Raw genomic sequence first — 24,676 nt, forward strand, 5'->3', positions numbered from 1 at the left:
TATGTTTGACTTCCTACAATCTCTTCTCCACAAAGCAGCCAGACTTATCTTTTAAAATATAATTTAGATCTCATCACTTCCCAGCTTCCTTGCCTTAAACCCTCCAATAGCTTCCTATCACTCTTTGAACTGACTCCATCTCCCTCTTCAGCCTCACCTCCTCATCTCCTTCCAAACCTTCCCCCTTACTCTGCTCCAGCCACACTGCCCACCTTTCTGCCCTCAAATACACCAGCCTCATTTTGACCCCAAGGCCTTTGGACTTACTCTTTCTTTATTAGCAAAGCTCTTCCCTAGATTGTCATACTGCTGCCTCCTTCTCAGCCTTCAGGCCTCAACTCAGATGTCATCAAGCAGCCACATCCCACCCCAGGTACCACTGACCAAATTACTCTATTTATCTTCGTAGCCCTTAGTTCCTGAAATTGTATTATTTATTTACATGTTTATTACCTATCTCCTCCTCACTTGGAATGCAACCACCTTGGACAAGAGTTTGATTTGCCTTCCTCAGAATGATATTTTTGCGTTAAACAGTGCCTGGCTCATAATAAACAGTATGTATGTGTGGACCAAAACCAACTTATTTCATCCAAAGGAGAAAAGGAGAAAGACAACATTTTTTAACCTGACAAGCACTCATAGATACCTTTTTATTAGATTCCCATTTAGAAGAAATCATTCATTTCTACTAGTTTCTATGTAAGGGAACCATAAGATTAATGTGGCTTTCTAAAGAGAAACTTGGCTGCAAGACAGAACTAGCATCTATATTTATGTCACAGAAAAGCCGCTTTTTCAGACAATCAAGTCAGATCAAAGTATAAATTGTTAGCCTTATTTGCCAGGTACAAAATTTGAATGATTGCATGTGTGCTGCTATGTGCTTTACCTGCTGCAGATCATCGGCTATTTTAAGGTTCCCTGATTGCTAAAAGTTGTTTACTCGATTTCTTTCATTTTAAGTGTGGCTGGAGAGGCAGGGCTGCTCAGAGGCAAGATATAAAAAGAGAGGCAACTTTACTGATTTTTCAGGCACTCTATAAAACAATTACCAATAATCTTTATATATTTCTTGTGCTTTCAAAACTAAAAACTAAGCTCTCTTTGATATGAGCTAAAAACATTTTCAGTAACTAGTGCCCTGGAAAGTCTTGAATAGCTGCACAGACACTGAAGCAAGGACTTTAAAACTCAGCTCTGAGTGACATGGCTTAGAATAAAGATGCAGGAAAATTAGGCCTCATTTTGGTCAGAAGAGATGAGGTCAAATATACTTCTCCATTCCTATTGTCTCAGAACCTGAAATTTCTGTCATTAGAGCTTCATTTTTTATCCTGGAGTTCTCTTTTAAAATGCATATATTCCTAGAAATATATTAAGCTAATTCATGAAGATATTGAACGTATTCAGATCCATTTTCCTTTTGGTGGGAGATATTACCAGCAAGAGAGCCCTGAACAAGAGGAAAAGATTTGCACTGGGAGAGACTAGAAGCTCCAACTCTGGCTTTTCTGAACCTAGACTGGGCCCAGAACAGTAGTTGTTGAAGTACTCTGGATGATAATATTGTGCAGCAAATGATTTTAAAAGTAAGTTTTGTGATGTGAGTTACTTAATCTAAGAAAATGGATTTTTTAAACTTGAAGTGTTGCTATGCAATGTGAATTTTGATGAATTTTTTTTCCACTTAGGGTCCCAACAGGAAACAGATGGTGCACTTAAATTAGGATTAGTTGAGGAGAGTTTCTTTTCAAAGAGACTCAGGGGGTTGTTGGGATGTAATGGAAACCCAAGGGACAGTCTAGGAACTAGGGGTGGGAAGAGGCAGAGTGGCTGACACCCTTAGGCCCTGGGGGACTGATTATCAGAATGCGGAAAGGGAGTGTTATTTCTCAAAGACCATGGCAAGAAGAGCAATGACCCAGCCAACCAGAGGCAGCCTTACTGGGAAATAGCCAAGGGATGATTACCCTGACCTTGCACTTCTTTCTTCCTCTGGTCTTCTGCAAGGGCTCCCTGCTGGCCAAACCCAACTGGAAGCCAGAGAGAAAGAGAGATGCATTCATACAGGGTCAGCCTCCCTGGGCAGGGAGGGAGGTAGAAAACCATGGAGAGTGGATCTCAGGAACAAATGGAAAATATCCAGGGTAATATTTCCATTCCCTTGACAAGAAGTGCCGAGGAAGAGCCATCCAACATCCCTCCCTCTTCCCACCGTGAGCTTTCAGAGTGATGCTGTCTTGGGCTGGAGGAGAGGAAAAGATATGTTCTTAAAATCAGACCTGGAGGGGTTTTTTTTGGTTTGTTTTTTGTTTTGCTTTTTAGGGCCACACCCTCAGTATATGGAGGTTCCCAGGCGAGGGGGCGAGTTGGAGGTACAGCTACCGGTCTACACCACAGCCACAGCAACTCAGTATAGTCTGCGACCTACACCACAGCTCATTGCAATGCTGGATCCTTAACCCACTGAGCGGGGCCAGGGATCGTACCATGTCTTCATGGATACTAGTTGGGTCCTTAACCCACTGAGCTACAAGGGGAACTCCCAGATCTGGAGTTTTGATTAATATCAGAGACTTAACTAATTTCTGCATCAATTCTGTGTTTGTAATGGAAATTGATAGTCTGTGACACCAGAGTGGCCAGAGTATTGAAGGGCCTGCCAGAATCTTCATCCTAGAGCGGAGAAAGATGACCTGTCCCCATCACCACCTGACTTCATATATATATGTAAAGGAACAGAGGGGGCAAAAATAAATATATATGGTTGCTTTTTGATTAGGTCAGAGAACTGTGCTTATTCAACATACCTCTTACATCAGCTTTCTTACATTATAATTAATGACACTGAATTCCAGAGAGCTTGATGCCCATGCCTATTCGGCAAGCCATTCCTCATCCGAGCCTCAACTAGAAATATGACTTGAGACATCTACATCATATGCAGCTATAGGCTTACATAAGCAGTTAGTACTGGGGCAAATTTCAATCAAGGCCAAAGACATCGACTAGCTATCTTTGTCCCTTGCCCACACATATTGCCTTTAGATAGCTCAGGATATTCTGCATGGGGAAGTCTTACTGGCCAGGCCAGGATTCCTTTGTACCTCTGCAGATTTGCACCTCTGCTCTGAGGTTTAGACCTTAGGTTCGTGATTCAGAAACTCAATTTCATCTGTTCACCCAAGAATAATCAGGTCTTGATGAATTAATATATTTGCCAACTTGACAACAAATTTACTGGAAAATCAAAATGTCCATTGTACTAACCTGAGAAATGTTACTATCAAAAAGACAAGATTGGTGTCAGCTGGTCAACAGTCTACAGCTGCATTGTTGAGAGGAAGAATATAGACAGATGAGAAGTTCACTTTCATTCTCAAGAAAATAACTCAAAGTATAAATCTCATTGATAGTGAGATAATATGTAAAGGATAATACATAACATTAATAAATTGCTTTGCTGATGATTCACCCTACATTTTGCAAATTCCTGGATGTATTTACCACAGTGTGGTGAAACCGTGGTGTCATAAAGCTTTGATTAGCCAGAACGTAATTAGAACCTTTAATTTAAAAGAATTTCTTCTGATACATTTTTCAGTTACCAATCTATTTCTTCTCAGCTCACATTCCCCCTTCACTGCCCTGCTTTGTGACGTTGGAGGTGAGTCCTATAAACAGTTCTCCTTTGCAGCTGGCATGATGATTGGTTGGTAAAGAGCACTGCAGGGCCATTGCTTCTCTTCTTTATTCTGATGTGGTTTTCCTTCCCCTGCAGTGCATGACAGCTAGTGAGTGCCAGAGTCCCAGCCACAGTGAACCACCTAGCAAGTCTCACAGGTACCCCAGAAGGTGATTTCTTGCCTCCCCACCTTGACTTGCAGCACCTCAGTGAATTTCTCTGCTATTCAGTGGGTGACAGGTATACCCTCTTCAGTGAGGTCAGAATCTCACCCTGGGGGTCGTGATGGGGAAGGGCTCTTCCAAATTTTTTCCTTCCCTGGGTATTTGATATTAGTCCTAAAGCAAGCATTCTCGGGGGTGGGGAGGTAAAAATTGGTTCTTGATGGTATGTGTATGTGTGTGGAAAATAATCTTAAGAGTTCCCATTGCAGCTCAGTGGTTAACGAACCCGACTAGCATCCGTGAGGATGCAGGTACGATCCCTGGCCTTGCTCAGTGGGTTAAGGATTCGGCGTTGCCATGAGCTGTGGTGTAGGTCACAGACGTGGCTCAGATCTGGCTTTGCTGTGGCTGTGGTGTAGGTGGGCGGCTACAGCTCCGATTCAAGCCCTAGCCTGGGAACCTCCATATGCCACGGGTGAGGCCCTAAAAAGACAGAAAGGCAAAAAAAGACAAAAAAGAAAAAGAAAAATAATCTTAGCTATTACAGTGGTTTATGGCCCTCCAAAAGACCACAGCTCATAAATAGATATACAGTGTATGTGTGGTATTAAAATTTCATGGACGGGAGCAATAAGGGAGGAAAATGTCTAAAAAGTCTCCTTAGGGGAGCAATAATGAAAAAGGAAGTTGAGTATCTTGAAATTAGTAGCTGCTCCCCATTTTGACTATTCCTATATTCTTTTTTTTTTTTGAATGAGGCCAAGGATCAAACCTGTGTCTCCATGTATACTAATCAGATTAGTAGCTATCTTGAAATTAGTAGCTGCTCCCCATTTTGACTATTCCTATATTCTTTTTTTTTTTTTGAATGAGGCCAAGGATCAAACCTGTGTCTCCATGTATACTAATCAGATTCATTTCGGCTGAGCCATGATGAGAACTCCTCCTATATTCTTCAAAGGTCTCTTTACTCCTTAGTAGTGAATCCCATTTTTAGCTAGTATACTTTTTATTAAACTTTCCCTATTCGAATTACTCTGGGGTTTCTGTCTTCTGACTGAAACTTGACTAAGACCGTACACTTGACTTCTACTGGGAAAAAAGGCAGATAATAATTGAAAATACACTAAAATCAGAGGCTGGGTTTTTAAAATTTTTCAGAACATTTTCTAAAACCCATAGAAATTAATCTCCAGCCCCTTACTGTGAGGATATATGTTTGGGATGATGATCTTGGGACCGTGACAGATGCTAAATGACCAAGGACAGATTGTTAATCTAAACTTAGCAAAGCAAAAGATAGATAAAAATGTGTTGGAACGATGTAAGCTTTCTGGATAGACTTTAACTAGTACAACACATTCTGTAGCTACTAAACACATTTTTCATTTACAACTTTTTATTAAGTGCTAAACTGTGTAATAAGAATGATGACTATCATGATAATGAAAATAACTAACAAACAGGAAAGTTTAATAAAAAGTACCCAATGCGTCAACACTGTTCTAAACTCTATCACTCTGACAAGAGGGCTGAGAATGGACAGGAAAAAGTTGAGTATCAGCATGGAGGCTGCTTCAGAGGCTATGGCAGAAGTCCAGCCAGGACCTGATGGTGGCTTAGATTAGAGTGATGGCAGGGAGATGGCATGCTGTAGACCCAGATCAGAAAGGGCTCTCTAGGCTCTTCCACCATCAGGGAGTCTATCATCACTTCACTACCAGAGAACAGGACTAGAGATAAAAAATAGAATTTTTAATTTATTTGTTAAATTCTACTGTGTGGCCAGTATTACGTTACCCAGTGTTAGCGATACCCAACGATAATAGCCACACACTTTTAGTGCCTTTTGACCCCTTATTATACTATAAAATGATAATGCTAATAGAAGAGCATGTGGAATATATTTGAGACTTTGGGATGGAGAAGAACTTTGAAAATCAGACCCCCGAATCACAAGCCATAATGGCAAAATTTGGCAGACTTGACTGCAGCAAAATTAAGGATTTCTGTTCATGATGGTCATAGACAAACTTATACAGAGGACAGACTGAAAGAAAATATTTAGAAACCAATAAAGAACTAAAAACTAACATACGTAAGGAGCACCTGCAAATCAAATGAAGTACCCCAAAGAAACTGTTACAGAAAAAAATATCTGATAACATTGGTTAAAAATGGTAAGGCAGACTTTATTCAGGACCACCACTAAGGTAAGGGACCAGGGCAATGAGAGAGATTGGATTCAACTCCAAATAGAGCCTGAGGAGATGAGCAGGGTGAGGGGTTGAGCGGGGAAGGGGTCAGTGAATGGAAAATTACTGAGGAGAATCAGGGGCACAGGGCTTTCTAGCTAACTAACATGATATTTGCTAAAAACTGACCAGGGCGATCAGATATCCCCGGGAGGATGGTGGAGGAGGAGGAACCTGATCAGATATTGAGGGCGGGGGGCGAGGGGGGGTTTCCAGTTAAACTGACTTAGGAGAGTTTTTGCTAAAACTGAGTTTCACAAGGAAGTTCAGGAAAGAGGTGAGCTTAGGAGGTTCAGGAACCTGACTAAAGTTTGGTGAAGAAAGGATCTTTGTCACAACATTGACAAAGAGTAAGTGTTGCCAGTTCTCACAAATAGAAACCTAAATGGCTAAGAAGGGCTGAAGTTCCATGTCCCAGTAAATGGAGATACAAATATCAAGACTTTTTGAGATACCACCCTACACACAGATTTGTAAAAATTAGAAAGTTGGACAATGATTTGGCAGTCTTGGCAAAGATGTGAGAAAACAAGGACTCTTTGTGTGCTGCCGGTGAGACTGTAGAAAGATGCAGGTTTTCTAGAGAGCACTTTGGTAGTATTTGTGTGTGTGTGTGAGTTTGTGTGTGTGCATGCACACACGTGGGGGGGCGCACACGCTTGCACATGCACGAATGCATTTGCACGCATTCACATGCACAATGCAACTTATGACTCAGGAATCCCTCTCTACATAAGTTCATAGGAGACATGTACGGATGTTTATCACAGACTTGTTTGGGGTACAAGAGAGTTAGAGGCAGTTCAGGTGTCCCATCACTAGGAGAATGGCATTGTTAAAAATTCTGATACATGATATAGAACCTTACACAGCAGTTCAAAGAAATTAGCTAGATGTGCATAAAGGAACACAGAAAGAACTTAAGAACAGCACTGTATAAAAAAATCAACAGGAGTTCCCATCATGGCTCAGTGGAAATGAATCTGACTAGCATCCGTGAGGATGCAGGTTCGATCCCTGGCCTCACTCAGTGGGTTAAGGATCCAGTGTTGCCATGAGCTGTGGTGTAGGTTGCAGATGTGGCTTGGATCTGGCATTGCTGTGGCTGTGGTGTAGGCCAGTGACTACAGCTCCAATTCGACCCCTGGCCTGGGAAACTCCATATGCCGTGGGTGTGGCCCTAAAAAGCTAAAAATAATAATAATAATTAAAATTTTAAAAGTGAAAAAGCAATAAACAGAATAGGATCCGTTAAACAGTACAGAATTAAAACACATACATTTATAAAACAATATTACATAGACAACTTGGGGGTTCATGCATATCCAAACACACATTAAGTATATCAGAGTGACTGCTGATGCTGGAGATGAAGGGGCAAAATAATAAAATAAAACAAGAAAATGATAAAGTAAAATGAAATAAGAAAAGACCAGGCATGGGTGATCATGTACCATTATGAACTGAAGAAGGTGATTAACTCAAGTCTTTGCGCTTAAAGTCCAAAAGAATTAAAAAAGGAAAGATCTAAAGGCTGTCTTTCTTGAAGTTTTTTCATTCCATAAATGAGATGTGATGGCTGCTCTCTGAGATAATCTGTGCGAAGTGCAGCATGAGTAGTTCATCCATCTGACCACACTCCCGTGTGGTCTTTCATTCCAAGCACACAGCCATGGAATAAAAGAGTGAAGGCCACCCCTGTAAACTGAACTCTATAAACCAAAGCCTAAATGCAGCCTTATTTATAAAACCAGAAAAGTGCATGTGTGTGGTATCAGATTAGTGACCTCCTGGTTCTTACCATGAGCAGAAAGAAAAATGTTTTGAAATATCTAACTGAAACTCAGAATAGAGAAGGCAAACAGATAACTCCAAGACATCAGCAGAGACAATTTAGTTGGCAGAGGTGGATTATTTGGCATCATCAGGAAATATGAAATGTATAGGAAACATGTGTGTATACTTCATTTTTTAAAGTGAATTAATCTCAGGATTCTGTTTGTTTCAGAATGCCTTCAATCAAATAGGAAACACAAAAGAGCCTGGTCTGATTCCAGGACTCTTCCTTTTTAAGGCTGCCAGGTCTCTCTTGCAGGGAATGAGAGCAGACAAGGCTGAATATTTCTCTGTGTTTCTGAGAAGGGCTTGTCTCACCGAGTCCTTGCAGCTGCATACACCACCTGTGGAATGAATGGGTGGCCCTTTTTCAGTTCATTCTTTCGCATCTCCAACTGCCTGCCTAGACCATTGATTGCTGGAAATTCACGTCTTTTGTTTTTCCTTAGCTTTAAAACCGTTGCCACCTAGCTTAAATTACACTCTCAAGTTAGCAGGAACTCTTTTAAATGGAAGCCTAAGAGGTGGGGAAGTGAGGGAACAAGGAGTAAATTATTTGATGCACTGATGCCACATTATCACTTGATCGTTCCTCTGAGTCCATTATATTTTGTACTTAGAAATCCCTTTTACTTTGCCATGAAAGTGAATGATTCTATAATCTGTATTCACTCAGGACAGTTAGATATTTGAAAACATTTTTGGCTACCCTTTCCTTTGGCTATCAGTCCATGGTGGGCTCACTACAGGTTGAACTAAGACTCTATCAAGAGATCCTTTAGCAGCATCCCAAATTTAGTTAAAAAAAATTAACTTTAAAATGTACACACACTTTAAAGAGTATAACTTTTTAAAACTATGTAAAGACATCCTATTAGAGTAAAACTATACCAAAGTCTGGAGTTCCCGTCGTGGCACAGTGGTTAACGAATCCGACTAGAAACCATGAGGTTGCGGGTTCGGTCCCTGCCCTTGCTTAGTGGGTTAACGATCCGGCGTTGCCGTGAGCTGTGGTGTAGGTTGCAGACACGGCTCGGATCCCGCGTTGCTGTGGCTTTGGTGTAGGCCGGTGGCTACAGCTCCGATTTGACCCCCAGCCTGGGAACCTCCATATGCCGCAGGAGCGGCCCAAGAAATAGCAACAACAACAACAACAAAAAAGACAAAAGACAAAAAAAAAAAAAAAACTATACCAAAGTCTTAGGATTTTATAGGAGAAAAAAATCTTTAAAATTACTGGCCAGTTCTCGACTTCTTTTGTTCCCCCTCTATCTCCAGTGCAACACACTCAGTAACGACTCTCCTACATAACGCGTCTGACCTGAAGAGGACACACATCTATACCGTAGCTTGAAAGGTTCCTTTTTCTCTTTCTTTACACCAAGTTTGTTACTTTTCAAAGACCATATGGTGCTAATTGATGATAAGAAGTAATAGCATGATTCACAGACTGTTCTTGTTTTATGGACCAGACGCTGCTTCACCTTGAACTGAATGACATAAAACAGGCGTCTACAGGGCCACTGACACGAAACTGCTGAGTCCCCATCTGCAGAGAAACAGTGAGTACCTGAGCAATGTTTAGTTTCCTTTTTAATTTTATAATTAAGTTGAACACTTCCTCTGCTATTGATTACAGTGATATTTAGCACGCAATTAAATGTAATTGATTGGCTAGTATTGAAGTATTTGCTATATTATCAAAAGCCTAAAATGTTGTTAATCAATTAAAAATCTTTATGATGTAGTATCTGGCTCTGCTTGTGTGTGTGTGTGTGTGTGCGCGTGTGCGTGTGTGTGTTGGATTTTTTGCTTATAAGTTTTTTGGAAATCTCGTGTCTTTTTAAAAAAAATTTAAAAATATTATTGTGGAATAGTTGATTTACAATGCTGGCTTTGATTTTTTAAATGTTACTACACACATTCATGTAGAAAAGTGACAAAATAAAGCAAATGTGTTGAACAAAACAGAGATAAGAGCAAAAAGAAAATATTTTCCATAATTGTACCACTTGGAGAAAACAGCATTTTCTCGTATACACATCAATCTTATATAAACATATTTTACTTCTAAATTTTCATGCAAATGGACTTGATTTCTACAAGGGTGCGCTTCTGAGAAACCAACTTCCCTTGGGCAGATAGCCTATCTGCTTTGGGGGGAAGGAAGTGGCTCACATCCTGACAAGCAGGGAGGGCATCATTGTTCCTCTCTCAGAATTGGCATAAAGCCTTCTCCCAGAAAGACAATTATGTGACAGAGGATCCAAGAGCTGGCCCAGTCTTAGGGGAAAGTGGTGTAAAAGTGGCTTACGCCGTCTCTCTAATTATTACAACCCAGAAGAACATGGGTTTGCATCCCAGCTGTTCCTTACAAACCAGGTAACCACAGATAAGTTAGAAGCCCCTTTCTGCCCCAGTCTTCTCATCTGGGGAACAATACAAGAACAATAACAGTACAGACCTCACTGGGTTCTTGCAAAGACTAATGAGTTATTACAACATAGCCCTCAGTGCCCGGCCTGCAGTAGGGTTTCCACAAATGTCAGCAGCAGTGTTGTTATGGTCGTAGATGGCCTTGAGGATTATGTGAACTATTCTATTTGAAACTCCTGCCATGCCTGGGAGTTATCGTTACAATACATAGTATTGCATGGAGAATTTGTTCTTGATCACCCACCTTTTCACTTGGCAGCACTCCCCATTTTTTTCTCTAGTCCAGGGCTGTTTACTAGGACTTTCTGTGATCATAGAAATGGTCAATAATCTGTGCTGTCCAACCTGGTAGCCATTAACCAAATATAGCTATTGCGCTGTTGAGATGTGTTTAGTGCAACTGAAGGATTGAACTTTTTGTTTTAATTTCATTTAATTTCAGTCAATTAGTCAAAGCTAGTGCCTTAATATCTGTCTGCTCCTACTTCCATCTCATCATAGTAATTGCCTTTACGCACAAGGCAAATCCATCTGTAGCGACTTTAGCAAATTTCTCCTCATTCACGCTGTTTTGAATAACATCTTTTGACAAAAACCTTTTTTTTAATTGAAATATAGTTGACATAGTTCCTTCTTGATAAATGATAAAATACAATCATACCATTAAGAAAATAGAAACAAACTGAGTGTATATAGTGTCAAGCTTCTCAGCCAAGTGTGGCTTTCCATTACGCATCATGCAAACCTGAATGCGAAGAACTTGATAAGCTTTTCAAGAGATATTTGGCAGGTTAGTATAAAAGGTTTCTTTACAAATCTGGAATGAAAAGGGGACAATTCTGTGATCAAATGCTCTTCCTCACAATATATAGCAGACTGCTTCATGATCTGTTCTGATTCTGTCTTTAGGTCGGTTCTTTTCCTCCCTGTGCCTCTTGCTCGGAGCCCCTTCTGAGCCTCAGGTCGCTGCCTTCATCCATACCTGTTGGTGTTGAGACCAAAGTTGTCAGGCTCCCTGAGGGCAGCCACTGAGTAACTCAGAGCCAGTAAATAGGGGCTGGGTCCCAGAAGTGAGCCCACATGCCCTTTTCATGAGCCCATGTCCCTGCTCCTCTTTCCTCTGTTATAAAGCCAATCTTAACTTCAAGCCCTAGATAAATCATCTTACACTTACGTCAAAGGAAAGCTAGAAAACCAAAAGCAAGTTTGCATTAGGTAACTCTTCCTTCTCTCCCAGGGAAAGGCTGCCACCTGCTGTAATACACTGGCATTGGGCTTTTCCAAGGTCACTGAAAAGCCACTTCCTCCATACAAAACAATGTATGCACAACCCCAGCTGACTATGTGTCAAGAGTGTAAACAGGAGGGCAAACCAAGAGGCACACCTCTTAATTCCTTGACATAGGGCAAAGAAGCACACTCATCCATATGAACAGTGCCCAGACGGAATTGGCAGCATTCTAACTCTGAATAGAAGAGCATCCCTTCTTCCCCATTCAGCAGCACTGTTTTTTCAAATTAGCTCATGGTAACCTTCATAAAATCTCTGCTGTTAAGAGGCTTATTGCTTCCGTAGTCCTTCTAGTTCTGTGTATATTTATCTGTTCTTCACAGCCCCTGGCAAGTCTTTGATAGGAGAAAGGGTGAGAGAAAAATAAAAATTGGGAGTTTGCAGGACAGCACCCCTGAGCCTTGCACTCTCTCTGTAAAAAACCTCCCTTCTGCCCTTCTCACTCTCCACCCCAACCCTGATGCCATTCAGCATCCCCTTGCTATTGTCCTCTACCTCAACACACTTTTAGGAGGAGATTTTGCTTGCTATTATCTTCCCAGCAAAACATGCTCACCCCTTCTTCTTCCCTCCCTAAATTATGCCTTTATACCTGGGAATTTACCAAACCTAAAGGGTTACTTAGGGATCCCAACACTGAGTAAACCCAAATATAAAGCAGATGACATTTATTAAACTAAAAGTCCAATATCCATACAATTAGCTGAAAGAAGGATACCTTGATGCTAGGTTCAGCTTTGTAGAACCCAGGCCACTGATAACACTGATGCGGTTGTAAAATGTCTGCATAACATTTGCCAACCTCTTCAGGAAACTATTTTCCTCACTGTAAATCAGGAGAGCTCTGGATTACTGCACGACATCTCCTGCTGCATTTACAGGCAGGAAGAAGCAGGCTGTGGAGGCAGGAAAGGGCAGAAATGTTTTTGTTGGTATAAGAGAAGGCTTTTTGAAAGTTGCATCAATAGTCAAAGAAGTGAACCTTTATCGTACCCGATGCCACTACAAGGTTGTGTGTGTGTGTCTTTGAGTATGTTTTTACAGCAAAATTTTATCTACTATAATATTATAACAACACTAAATACTTAAAATTCTACCTCCCTGGCCTTTATTTCATTTTTCTGCATCTACTGTTTTTTTTAAATCCTTAAAAAAATTCCTTTAATATACAATTTTGTAATCTACACAGCATTTATAATGTCTTGAACTATTACTTTGAGTTGTTATATCAAAATTTATGTAATTACTCCCTAGTTGTTAAAGATTTAGTTTTCAAGTTTTTCATCTGAGTTAATACTGAAATAAATATCTCTGTGGAAAGTACTTTTTCCCTTCTAACTCGCCATCCATTGCAGTGAAGGGCATGTAGTAAACACTCAGCGAATATTTGATATGTAAGTAAATTATTTGTAATAAATTATCTGGAATGAGAATATGAGATCAAACATTAAAACAGTTCTGGTATAAACAAACTTAGTATCTCTTGGTATAGATTACTAAATAGCTTTCCAAAAGAATTTTTACTTATTTGCAATGTCTTTAGATAAGTTGTTCAGCATATCATTTTCATCAATCTGTCTTTTAAAATCTTTTTAATTAAAATAGGTTAAGGTGTAACGATACTACTGCTGAAATCAAAGGCTATGGAGAGTGTAAGTCAATATGGAACATACAGGTCACATTTTTATTTTTTTTTAATTTTTTTATGGCGTCACCCACGGCCTATGGATGTTCTCAGGATAGGGGTTGAATCGGAGCTACAGCTGCCAGCTTACAACACAGCCACAGCAACGCAGGATCCAAGCTGTGTCTGCAACCTACACCACAGCTCACGGCAACGCCGAATCCTTAACCCACTGAGCAAGGCCAGGGATTAAACCCACATCCTCATGGATCCTAGTTGGGTCCATTAACCACTGAACCACCACAGGGACTCCATTTATATCATTTTAAATTAGAGTCCACATATAGGTGACATCCTATGATAGCTGTCTTTGTCTGACTAAATTCACTTAGTATGATGATCTCTAGGTCCATCCATGTTGCTACAAATGGCATTATTTCATTCTTTTTATGGGCGAGTCATATTTCATTGTATAAATATACCACATCTTCTTTATCCATTTATCTGTTGATGGACACTTGGGTTGCTTCCATGTCTTGGCTATTGTAAATAGCATCAATGAACACTGGGATGCATGTATCTTTTTGAATTACGGTTTTCTCCAGATATATGCCCAGAACTGGGATTGCAAGATCATACTGCAGTTTTTTCAGGAAACTCCATACTGTTTTCCATAGTGGTTACACCAGTTTACATTTCCATCAACAGAGTAGGAAGGCTCTCTTTTCTCCACATCCTTTCCAGCATTTATTGTTTGCAGACTTTTTAGTGATGGTCATTCTGACCAGTGTAAGGTGACACCTCATTGTAGTTTTGATTTGCATTTCTCTAATAATTGGTAATATTGAATATTTTTTGTGTGCCTTTTGGCCATATGTATGTCTTTGAAGAAATGTCTGTTTAGACCTTCTGCCCATTTATGATTGAGTTGTTTGTTTTTCTGATATAGAGCTACATGAGCATATGTATATTTTGGAGATTAATCCCTTTGTCAGTTACTTCATTTGCAAATATTTTCTCCCATTCTGTGGGTGCTCTTTTCATTTTATTTGTGCTTTCCTTTGCTGTGCAAAAGCTTTTGGTTTAATTAGGTCCCATTGCTTTATTTTTGGTTTCATTTTCATTGCTCTGGGAGGTGGATCAAAAAAGATACTGCTGCAATTTATGTCAAAGAATATTCTGCCTATGTTTTCTTCTAAGTGTTTTATGGTATCTGGTCTTACATTTAGGTCTTCCATCCATTTCAATTTATATTTGTGAATGGTGTAATTGTCTTTAAAGTCTATGCTTGGAGTTCCTGTTGTGGCTCAGCGGTAACGAACTTGATCTGTTCTGATTCTGTCTTTAGGTCGGTTCAATCCCTGGCCTCGCTCAGTGGGTTAAGCTTCTGGTGTTGCAGATGTAGCTCAGATCCAGCATTGCTGTGGCTGTGGCATAGGCCAGTAGCTTCAGCTCCAGTTTGACCCTCTTGCCTGGGAGCTTCCATATGCCTCAGGTGCGGCCATAAAAAAAAAATAAAATAATTAAAGTTTATGCTTTAAGTCCTCATTCTAACTCGCAGGGCAGAACATGTAATGGGATCAGTTAACCTCCCAGATTTTAACATCTTAGGCAGTTTGGGTTTAATGGCTTTAATTCGGAGGTTTAAAGTGGAACAGAATTTGCTATAAGGTGAAGTAGGGCTACAGGGAAAGGACAAGAGGCCATAGATCTTGGCTACTCCAACTGTGGTCCCCAGACCAGGTGTATCAGCATCACCTGGGATGTTAGAAATGCAGAAGATGTTAGCAATGCATCACTTGTTAGAAATGCAGAAGCCCAGATCTACTGAATCCGAATCTGCATTTTAACAAGAGCTCCAGGTGATCATTAAGAGAAGCAGTAGTCTTGACAGTGAAAATTGCTGCTGCCAGTTGACCATGGGCTTTAGAAGAAAGGAGAGTCCACAATGAATATTAAAAACATGAGTATAAAGACAGCAATGAGACACTGTGGTTTTAAATTGGGTGCTTCTTTTGAAAACATTCTAAACAGTATATACCCTGGCTTTTAAAGAAGTTAAATGTATTATGGATAGCTATAAATACAAGCTTATTTAGTGTCTCAGTAACTCAGACACATTCCTTTTTCAAGTATAGATTAATTTAAGTCATAGTAACAGATAATGAATTATCTGATTTCTAAAATCCTCTGGAGATTATTTTTAAACACTCCTTGCTAAAATTGCTACTGCTACCAATTAAAATATCTTGCTTCTCTATGAGATTTAAGTTTCCTGAAAGCAAGAAGCTTGGTTTACTTGTGTCAGAGATTATCAGTGTTTTCTCTTTGATCTACTTGTATCTGCCTACTTCTTGAGTGACCAAAAATGCAAGATTTTTGGATAATCAATGAGATTCTACTCTATAGCGCAGGGATCTATTTCCAATCTCTTGAGATATAACATGATGGAAGATATGAGAAAAAGAATGTGTATGTACATATACGAATGACTGAATCAATTTGCTGTACAGTAGAACCGGTACATCGCAAATCAACTATACTTTAATGTAAAAAAATGCAAGATTTGGGCCTTAATTCATTCCTCTGAATCAGAATCTCTGGGTTTAGAGCCTAAGAATCTACATTTACAAGTTGATTTTAATGTACAACAAAGTTTGAGAACCACTGTCTTTCAAGTTTAGTAGAAAGCTGAACACCTGAGCAGTGATTCTTAATCTTGAATGAACAGTGGAACAACCTGGAAAATTTTAAATAAATGCTGCTATCTGGGTCCCATTCCCAAAGGTTTTTATGTAATTGGCCTGGGGTATATAGCCTGGACATGGAGAACCACGGACGAAGTGCTTTAATAAATACTCATATCATTGTACTTGTCATCCACTTCATGTGGAAAGAGAAGGAGGCTGGAGGTTAGAATATGCATAGAGTCACGAGCAGTAACAAAGGGCTGGTCAACTGGTCGGGGCCTGGAAGAAGAAAAATTGGAAGATCAGGGAGGAATGGTCTGGGGTAGAAAGGCCATATAGGAGTGGGATAAAGTAGGTATGAGGATTGCATGGATGCACCCACCCAGAGCACCTAACAACCAGGAGACAAAATGACTCACTGGTTGATTCAGTCAGCCTCCATTGCTGATCTAATAGACATAGGAACCAAGCAACCATGGTGGCAGAGCAGAGGCTATTGCAGTGGCTCCAAAGCATGGCTGTCTGTGGGATCAGATGAGTCTCTGGTTGAAACTGCATCAGAGCCTAACTCCTCCTCCTGTCCAATCCTGCCAAATCCCTTTCCCTTCTATAGGTGTCGATCCTAATAAAGTCCCTGCATGATAACTTCATTTTCAGAGTCTACTTCCCAAGGAACTCAACTTGTAACAACTGACAATGCCAAGTGTTGATGGAGATGTGGAACAACTATAATTCTCATAAACTGCTCATGGGACTATAACTTGGTACAAACATTTTAGAAAAGTGAAAGAATCTACTAAAACAATATAAGCATACCCTATCATCCAGTGATGGTCCTCCTAGGTATACACACAAAAGAAACGTAGACATATGTGCAGAAAGACTTGTACAAGAATCATCATGGCAGCGCTTTTTGCAATAGCCAAAAACTAGAAACTCTCCAAACATCCATCAATATAATGGTTAAAAACCTATGAAATTTTCATGCAATGAAATCCTATTTTAAACCAAAGGATTAAGAAGAGTAAGAAGACAAGAGAGGTCACTCTGACCTTCCCCTACTCACCCCTCTTCCCATCCTTCTCCTCTGAAACAGGTCGTAAAGCTCTCATGTGAGAGGTGCCCTCCCTCTACCTGGAGGAAAGTGCCATCCTTATTTCCAAAGACAAAAGGTCACTGAGAAGGATCCTAAGAGGCTTGTAAGTCTCCCCCCCGCCAACAACCCTGGTTTACGACATCACCTCACACTCCTTAGCCTGTTCTCTCCCTCCCTGACTGCCCCTCCTCATGAATGCTAGCGGATAGTACTCAGGTCTGTTTCTCCAGATCTTCACTTCCTTATGGGGGCTCCCATGTCATGTAAAATGTATGTTAAATACATCTGTGTGCTTTTCTCCTATAAATCTGTCTCTGTCGATTTAATTGTCACACCCAGCCAGGGACCTCCAGAGAGTCAAGGAAAACTTTTTCCTTCTGTACAGTAGTAATCTGGAAAAGACAAAAAAGGGGACTTGTGGAGTATTGGTAATATTCTATTCCTTCCTTCCTTTCCTTTTCTTCCCCCCCCCCCCTTTTTTTTGACTTTAAAGCCTGAAACTATGGCATGTGGAAGTTCCCAGGCTAGGCATCAAGTTGGAGCTAAAGCTGCCAGCCTATACCACAGCCACAGCCACGCCAGATCCAAGCCACATCTGAGACCTACACCGTGACTCATGGGCAACACCAGATCCTTAACCCACTGAGCAAGGCCAGGGATCAAACTAGCATTCTCACGGCCACTAGTTGGGTTCTCTGCTGAGCCACAATGGGAATTCCTGGTAATGTTCTATTTCTTGACATGAGATGTAGTTACATGAATGTTTTCAATTTGTGAAAATTAACTGAGCCATAAGTTTTAATGTATATATGTTATACATCAAATATCCTTACTTGTTAGAGAAACATATTAATGTTTTCATTGGTGAAATAATGAAGTAACTAAGATTTTATCTTAGAAGACTTCAGGAAAATAATGAGGCATGGGATAAATGAAATAAAAATATAAGATGTTAGTTTTTAAGCTGTGCAACAGACAGCAGAAATTTCATTATTCTGTTCCACTTTTGAGTATTTCAATTGTTTTATAATAAAAAAGTTAAAATGAGTAAAATTTCAATCTTAGGGAAATATGTAAAACCCAAAAGTTGTAAATGAAAAAAAAAAATGATGCCTTCAACATCCATTCCAGCCCCCTTCTTCCCTGCCTCCCATTGTAAAGGCTGTAAAGTAAATGCTGGCTTTGTGAGCCCCCAGGCAATGAGCCTGTCTATGTGACCTAATGCTGGTTTACTGAGGCGTAGGCAGAAATCAAACATTTTTAGCTACATACACAAGCAATACAAATACAAATTAAAATGAGACATCATCTATTTTTCACCTATTAGATTGGTAAAGATCAAAAAGGTTAACACCAAGTGTCGACGGTTCAAGGACAAAGTTGTTCTTCTACTCTATTGGTTCATATAAAATCTTTTGGAAGGGAAATCTGGAAGTATCTATCAAGATCTTCCTGAAAGCAAAAGCAACAATTGAGTGGTAAGAGGGGATAGGAAGGACATGAGTAGAAGAATCTATGTAGAGTCAAATTGATTAATTAGATGACTGACTAAATGTAGAAGAAAGGGTACAAAATTACTGGGACATTAATAGAAATAGGAAAGTTAGGAATAGGCACTTGTTTGGGCACTTAAATAATAAATAATCCTATTTGAAATATGTTAGCTTTTCTGTTACTTCACAATGAAGGCAATTTTTGCAGTCGCTCTAAATCTAAAGCCTAGAATGTTAAGACATATACTCATATAGAAGATGAATAATTTCATCAAGCAGCAATCCAGAAATTTAACAGGAAACAAACTGAGAGAATGCTATTTAGCCTCAGCCATAAGCAGGACTCCTTAAAGAAAATGTATTTCAAATAATGGTTAGAAACTGCCCCCTGCCCCATCCAACTGGCAAATATTTGATAAAAATAACCTAGATTAGCGGAGAGGTAAGGAAGTTGATAATTGTCATATATGCTGGTGGCAGTAAAAGTGATAGCAACCTCTGGGAGACAACTTGATAGCATATAGCAAAAACCTTAAAAAGTAAGCCTTTAGGCCATCAACTCTAATTCTATCTGAAAAGCTTATGCAAATATTTTAAATGTAGTTTTTGTGTTTTTTTTTTCATCAATGTAATATAGGCACATGGTTCTTAAAAAATAAATTATTCTAAAAGACTTATGTGGGGATGCAGTTGGACCTCTGCTCCATCTCTTACCCATACTGCTCTTAAAGACTGCCACTTTCAATCTCTAGCTGTTTTATCTGTTATTTACCTCTTTGTGTTGAAGTGCTTTGCTCATTCAGCTCTTTCTTGATCTAGTTTAAGACATCCTGTTATGGTGGTTGAGGATTAAGCTCTGTTACTCAACTTCTGCCCTCACTTCCCTTCCACAACTCCTCCCACTAGTTTTATCATAATCTTTGAATGTCACATTGGCAAGGTTTTTGGCAAAAATGCCACAAGGCAAAAATGTTCTGATTAATTCAGTAGTTAGAATTTACGCAATTATGACTAGAGATAAAGACTTTTTTTCAAGTTTCATATGGCTAGCAATATTTTTTTCCAAATCTCCAAACACAAAACCATCAATCTATCAGTTCCATTTTTTTCCTCAAAACAAAACAAAACCCCTGTCCTCTTCATCTAATCAGGCTAAATACCCAGACTTTGAGGCATAATTGTTCTTCTAGGACTTCTTTCACCATCCTCTGAGTCAGCTCTCCTGTTTCCTGGACTCCTTGTCATCTTTCTTGGTTGACTCTCTTAAATTGCTGAAATAGTAATTTCCTTCTAATAGCAATTTCCTTCTGAAATAGTAATTTCCCAAAGCAAATTTTTGAGATCATGAATCTCTGAAAATGTCTTTATTCTACTCTCACACTGTATCAGTGGTTACATAAAAAAATCTTAGCTAAACATAATTTCACTACAGAATGTTGAAGATAATATTCAGTTGACTTCTAGAATTGAGTAATGCTATTAAGATGCCTAAAGTTATTGTTTCTTCTTCCTTTTGCTGCAATCATTTTTCCCCTTTTTGGAAGCCCTTATAATTTTTATTCTCAGTGCTCTACTATTTCATCATGTCATTCTTACAGGCCTTTTTTCATTTGTTAGGCTGGATGGCTGGACTATGTCAACCTGGAGACTCATCTTCTTCACATCAGATAAAGTTTTTTGGATTTTGTTTATAATTTTTTCTTCTTCATATTTGTTCTGTCCTCTCTGGAATTCTAACTAGCTGAACAATGGAATTTCTGCTTGATTTTTTTAAGTCTCTTACATTTTTATCCTACTTTTCATCTCCTTGTCTTCTTTGTCTTCAATATTCCCCCCTGATCTGCTTTGGGGCTTTATTTCTGTGATAATATTTTTAATTTTCAAATATCTTTTTTTTCCCTGTATCCTTATCATCTTTGTTTCCTCCAAGTTCCTTTTTTGTTTGTTTCTTTTCTTTTTTTTTCTGTCTTTTTTGACATTTCTTGGGCTGCTCCCGTGGCATATGGAGGTTCCCAGGCTAGGGGTCGAATCGGAGCTGAGCTGCCAGCCTACGCCAGGGCCACAGCAACATGGGATCCGAGCTGCGTCTGCGACCCACACCACAGCTCACGGCAACGCCTGATTGTTAACCCACCGAGCAAGGGCAACCTCATGGTTCCTAGTCGGATTCGTTAACCACTGCGCCATGACGGGAACTCCTGTTTGTTTCTTATCTCTGATGTTTTGGGCTTGTCTTAATTGCCTGGTGACGCTTGGGCCTGTGTTCTTTTTTTAAGTGAGAAAAATCAAGTAAAAAAGTAAACTGAAGGTCCTTGCTGGGGTGAAGGGAAAAAGTCAAACAATGGCCTTTCCTTAAGGTGATCATTTAGTACAGCTGCCTTTTTGTTGACCAATTATCTAATGCCACTATATGAAAATATTATTTTCTGAGGCTATTTGATTTCTCCATTGAAGAAGCCTCTATTCTCCTATTGTAAGCATTTTGTGAGCAAGGTATAGAAATGGACCTGGGGTAATATTCGACTTACTACTTGCTGAACTTGTTCATATATTAAATGTAAATCCACACTTAAATAATAGACTGAAAGTACATATACCAGTATTTAAAAAATAGTTACCTCCTGTTGTGGATTCATGGATGGTTTTAATTTTATTGTTTTTGTACAAAATTAATTATGTGATTTTAAAAAATATTTAAGTAAAGGGAAGCTATATGAGACAAACCACCCAATTTTTTACGGAAAATAGTTTTCAACAGATATTTCATCAAAGAGGACAGATAGCATATAAGTACACTTAAAGATGTATAACATCTTTGGTTATTAGGGAAATACAAATTAAAACCAGAATGAGATGCCACTACACACTCACTAGAATGGCTTCTACAAACAAAACTTATAATACCAGGTGCTGGTTAGGATGCAAAGCAATTCTCATACATTGTTAATGGGCATGAAAATTCTGCAGAAACTTTGGAAAAGAGTTTGGCCATTTTTATGATGTTACACACCTACCGTATGAGCAAATAATCCCACTCTTGGAATGTACCCAAGAGAAATGAAAGTATATGTTCATGGTAGCCAAAATGTAGAAACAAACCAAATATTCTTCAGCTATAACACCTCTGTACGGTGGACTACAACTCAGCAATTAAAAGAAGTATACTATTGGAGTTCCTGTTGTAGCTCAGCAGCTGAAGGACCGAACTAGTTTCCATGAAGATGCAGATTCAATCCCTGGCTTTTGCTCAGTGGGTTAAAGATCTGGCATTGACACAAGCAGCAGTGTAGGTCAACAAGTGAGGCTCAGATCTGGCATTGTTGTGGCTGTGGCATAGACCTGCAGCTGCAGCTCTGATTGACCACCTAGCCTGGGAACTTCCATGTGCTGCAGGTGCAGCCCTAAAAAGAAAAATAAATACATTATCGATATATCAACAATATGTATGAATCTCAAATGCATTATGCTAAATGAAAGATGCCAGACTTAAGAGACTATGTATTATCTGACTCCATTTATATGACATTCTGGAAAAGGCCAAACTATAGGGACAGAGAATACATCTGACAGAGTGGTTATCAGGGCTTTGTGGTGAGGGGTTGGGCTATCAAAAGGACAGCATCAGGTAATTTTTTTGAATGGTGGCATATTTCTGTCTTGATTATGTGATGCTATGCATTTGCAAAAATTATAATTCTGCGTATCAGAGTATATTTTATTGTATATAAATAAATATTAAAAATATAATTAAACCGTGTGTTTAATTACAAAAAAATACATTAGGAGGAGCTAAGTATTTCAAAAAGATCCTATACTTGGTTCCTCTAAATAGCAAGATTCCTCAGACATTAAAATAAAATTAAATTTATAAATTTAATTCATCTAAAGTTTCTGAAATATAGCTATCATATGCTGTCTTAATGCTGACGATGCTTAGCGCATGATGCTGTAAGAACTGCATCTTTACTTAGCCTTTGAAAAGATGAGACATTGGTCAAAGAGAATTTGGGTAGGACAAATTTACATCAATGCAACTTCAACTCTACTATCCATTCACCAAACACAAATTTACAATTATGTACAAGTATTTGTTGGTTGATTACCATCTCCAGGAAAGAAATGATAATGTAAATAGATAAATCATGAATGTTATGCTTAAGGACTAGTGGGAGAAACAAGCCTGGTAATATAGACCTGTATTTCAGGGCAGAAAATGACTAGTGCCTCTTAAGAAGTGTGGAGGGAGGAAAAAGGGTAGAGGATTGTTTTTTCTTAGTATTGAGCTCAGAAAAGACTTTCTGGAATAAACTGCATTTTAAAAACTTTTATTTATTTATTTATTTATTTTGCCCGAACCTGCAGCATATGGAAGTTCCCAAGCCAGGGGTTGAGCCACAGCCACCGCAGAAGCAATGCCGAGTAGTCATGTTGTGAGCCACACAGGAAGTTCCTGCATTTTAAAAGCTTTGAAGAAGAAGTTGAATTTGGATATGCGGAGTTGGGGGTGAGGTGGCTGGGAAGAGGCCTAGGGAAGGTAATTCAAGAAATGAAGAAAAAACAAAACAAAAAGAAACTCAGAGAATTTTTTTTTTCCAAATAATGAGGCAGTAGCTATGAACACACCAACTCTAGTTGTCATCATCATCGTCCCCTGAAGGATCTGACATATTGGCCGCTTTGCTTACCATGCTAATTTCCAAACTTACAATAGCTATTGCTGTGTTCTTCCAGCAGTATCATCAGTGTTAGCCAATCAAATTGTTGAGTTCTAATCACCTGAAATTTGTTATTGTTGAGTTTGTCATTAAATGCTAATGTGTGTGATTACTCAGTTAAAAATATGTATTTTATTTCAGCCTTTTCCTCCATGCCCCCCTCTTTGCCATTGTAAATAATACCCCTTTAAAAATTTCTCATGAAATTATCCTTACTTCTCTACTACTTCCGTTAATATTAAACTTGATTGTAAATTTTCTTCATGTATTATTCAACTAGTTTAAAAGGAAGAACAAATCAAGTTTCATGTGTCCTCTTTAATTGCAATTTTCAGTACCTCAATCATGTTCCTTTATATTCTTTTCTCTTTTGCAGGCTAAATAATCATTTTGAGTCAGTTGCTGCAGTGAAACATGAAACATGATCATTGAAGAAGCCTGCAATTTAGCAGAAAATAAGGTACACCAGAATCTTCTGCTCCAGCTGTACATTGAGGATCCTAGTCTCTTTGAAAATGGCCTTACGGTTTAGTTGCTATAATTCTTCCCTTAAACAAGTTTGCAAAGTTGTTCTTTAAGGAATTATACTTGCCCAAAACTCCAGGGAGCTCACAATAGTCTTAAGATGAAACACTGCCTAACCACAATTTGTGGGAAATGACATGAGCTTGTTATATGAATTTTCTGGTAAACCCTTCAATCTTTGTATCTTGTTACATGATTTGGAATTTTAAGTTGCTTCATTTTTGGAAACTGCTGTTATTGAGAGGCGGGTGTGTACTGCCAGTTGTTTTGCCGGATGATATTGTGTTGTTGTTGTTGTCATTTGTTTCTTTCTCTGGAGGGCAAGTGCCCCCCACCCCCGCACCCACCACCACCTCTCTGTCTCTCTCTGTCTCTGTCTGTCTGTCTGTCTGTCTCTGTCTGTCTGTCTGTCTGTCTGTCTGTCTGTCTCTCTCTCTCTCTCTCTCTCTCTCTCTCTCTCTCTCGTGTGTGTGTGTGAGTGTGTGTGTGTGTGTGTGTCTGTGTGTATAATTTAAGGTGCCAGTTAATGCTAGTTAATTGGGTTCTAGTTAAGTTCTGGTTTTACTGTTGCAGCCCAAGTTACCTCAGCTCTAGAGACACCCAGGATAAACTCCCTTATTTTTTTCTCGTAGTAACTAAACCTTCTAAATTAAAAAATATTATTTACAAAGCTATGCCATCAAACTCTTTGTGAAACCATTTTGTTAACAGCTATCAAAAGCCCTTATAGGAGTTCCTGCGTGCTCAGCGGTTAACGAATCCAACTAGGAACCATGAGGTTGTGGGTTCGATCCCTGGCCTCGCTCAGTGGGTTAAGGATCCGGCGTTGCCATGAGCTGTGGTGTAGGTCACAGATGCGGCTC

General features: G+C 39.3%; 1 long non-coding RNA gene across 1 annotated transcript; it reads left to right on the forward strand.

The window, feature by feature from the left end:
* Positions 1–3,379: 3,379 nt before the first annotated feature.
* Positions 3,380–24,143, forward strand: LOC125128022 (uncharacterized). The gene is made up of 3 exons (XR_007135120.1): positions 3,380–3,858; positions 9,416–9,505; positions 23,665–24,143. It is a non-coding gene; the product is annotated as an uncharacterized LOC125128022 (long non-coding RNA).
* The last annotated feature ends 533 nt before the right edge of the window (positions 24,144–24,676 follow it).

This window comes from Phacochoerus africanus, chromosome 5, assembly GCF_016906955.1.
Source record: "Phacochoerus africanus isolate WHEZ1 chromosome 5, ROS_Pafr_v1, whole genome shotgun sequence".
Lineage (NCBI taxonomy): Eukaryota > Metazoa > Chordata > Mammalia > Artiodactyla > Suidae > Phacochoerus > Phacochoerus africanus.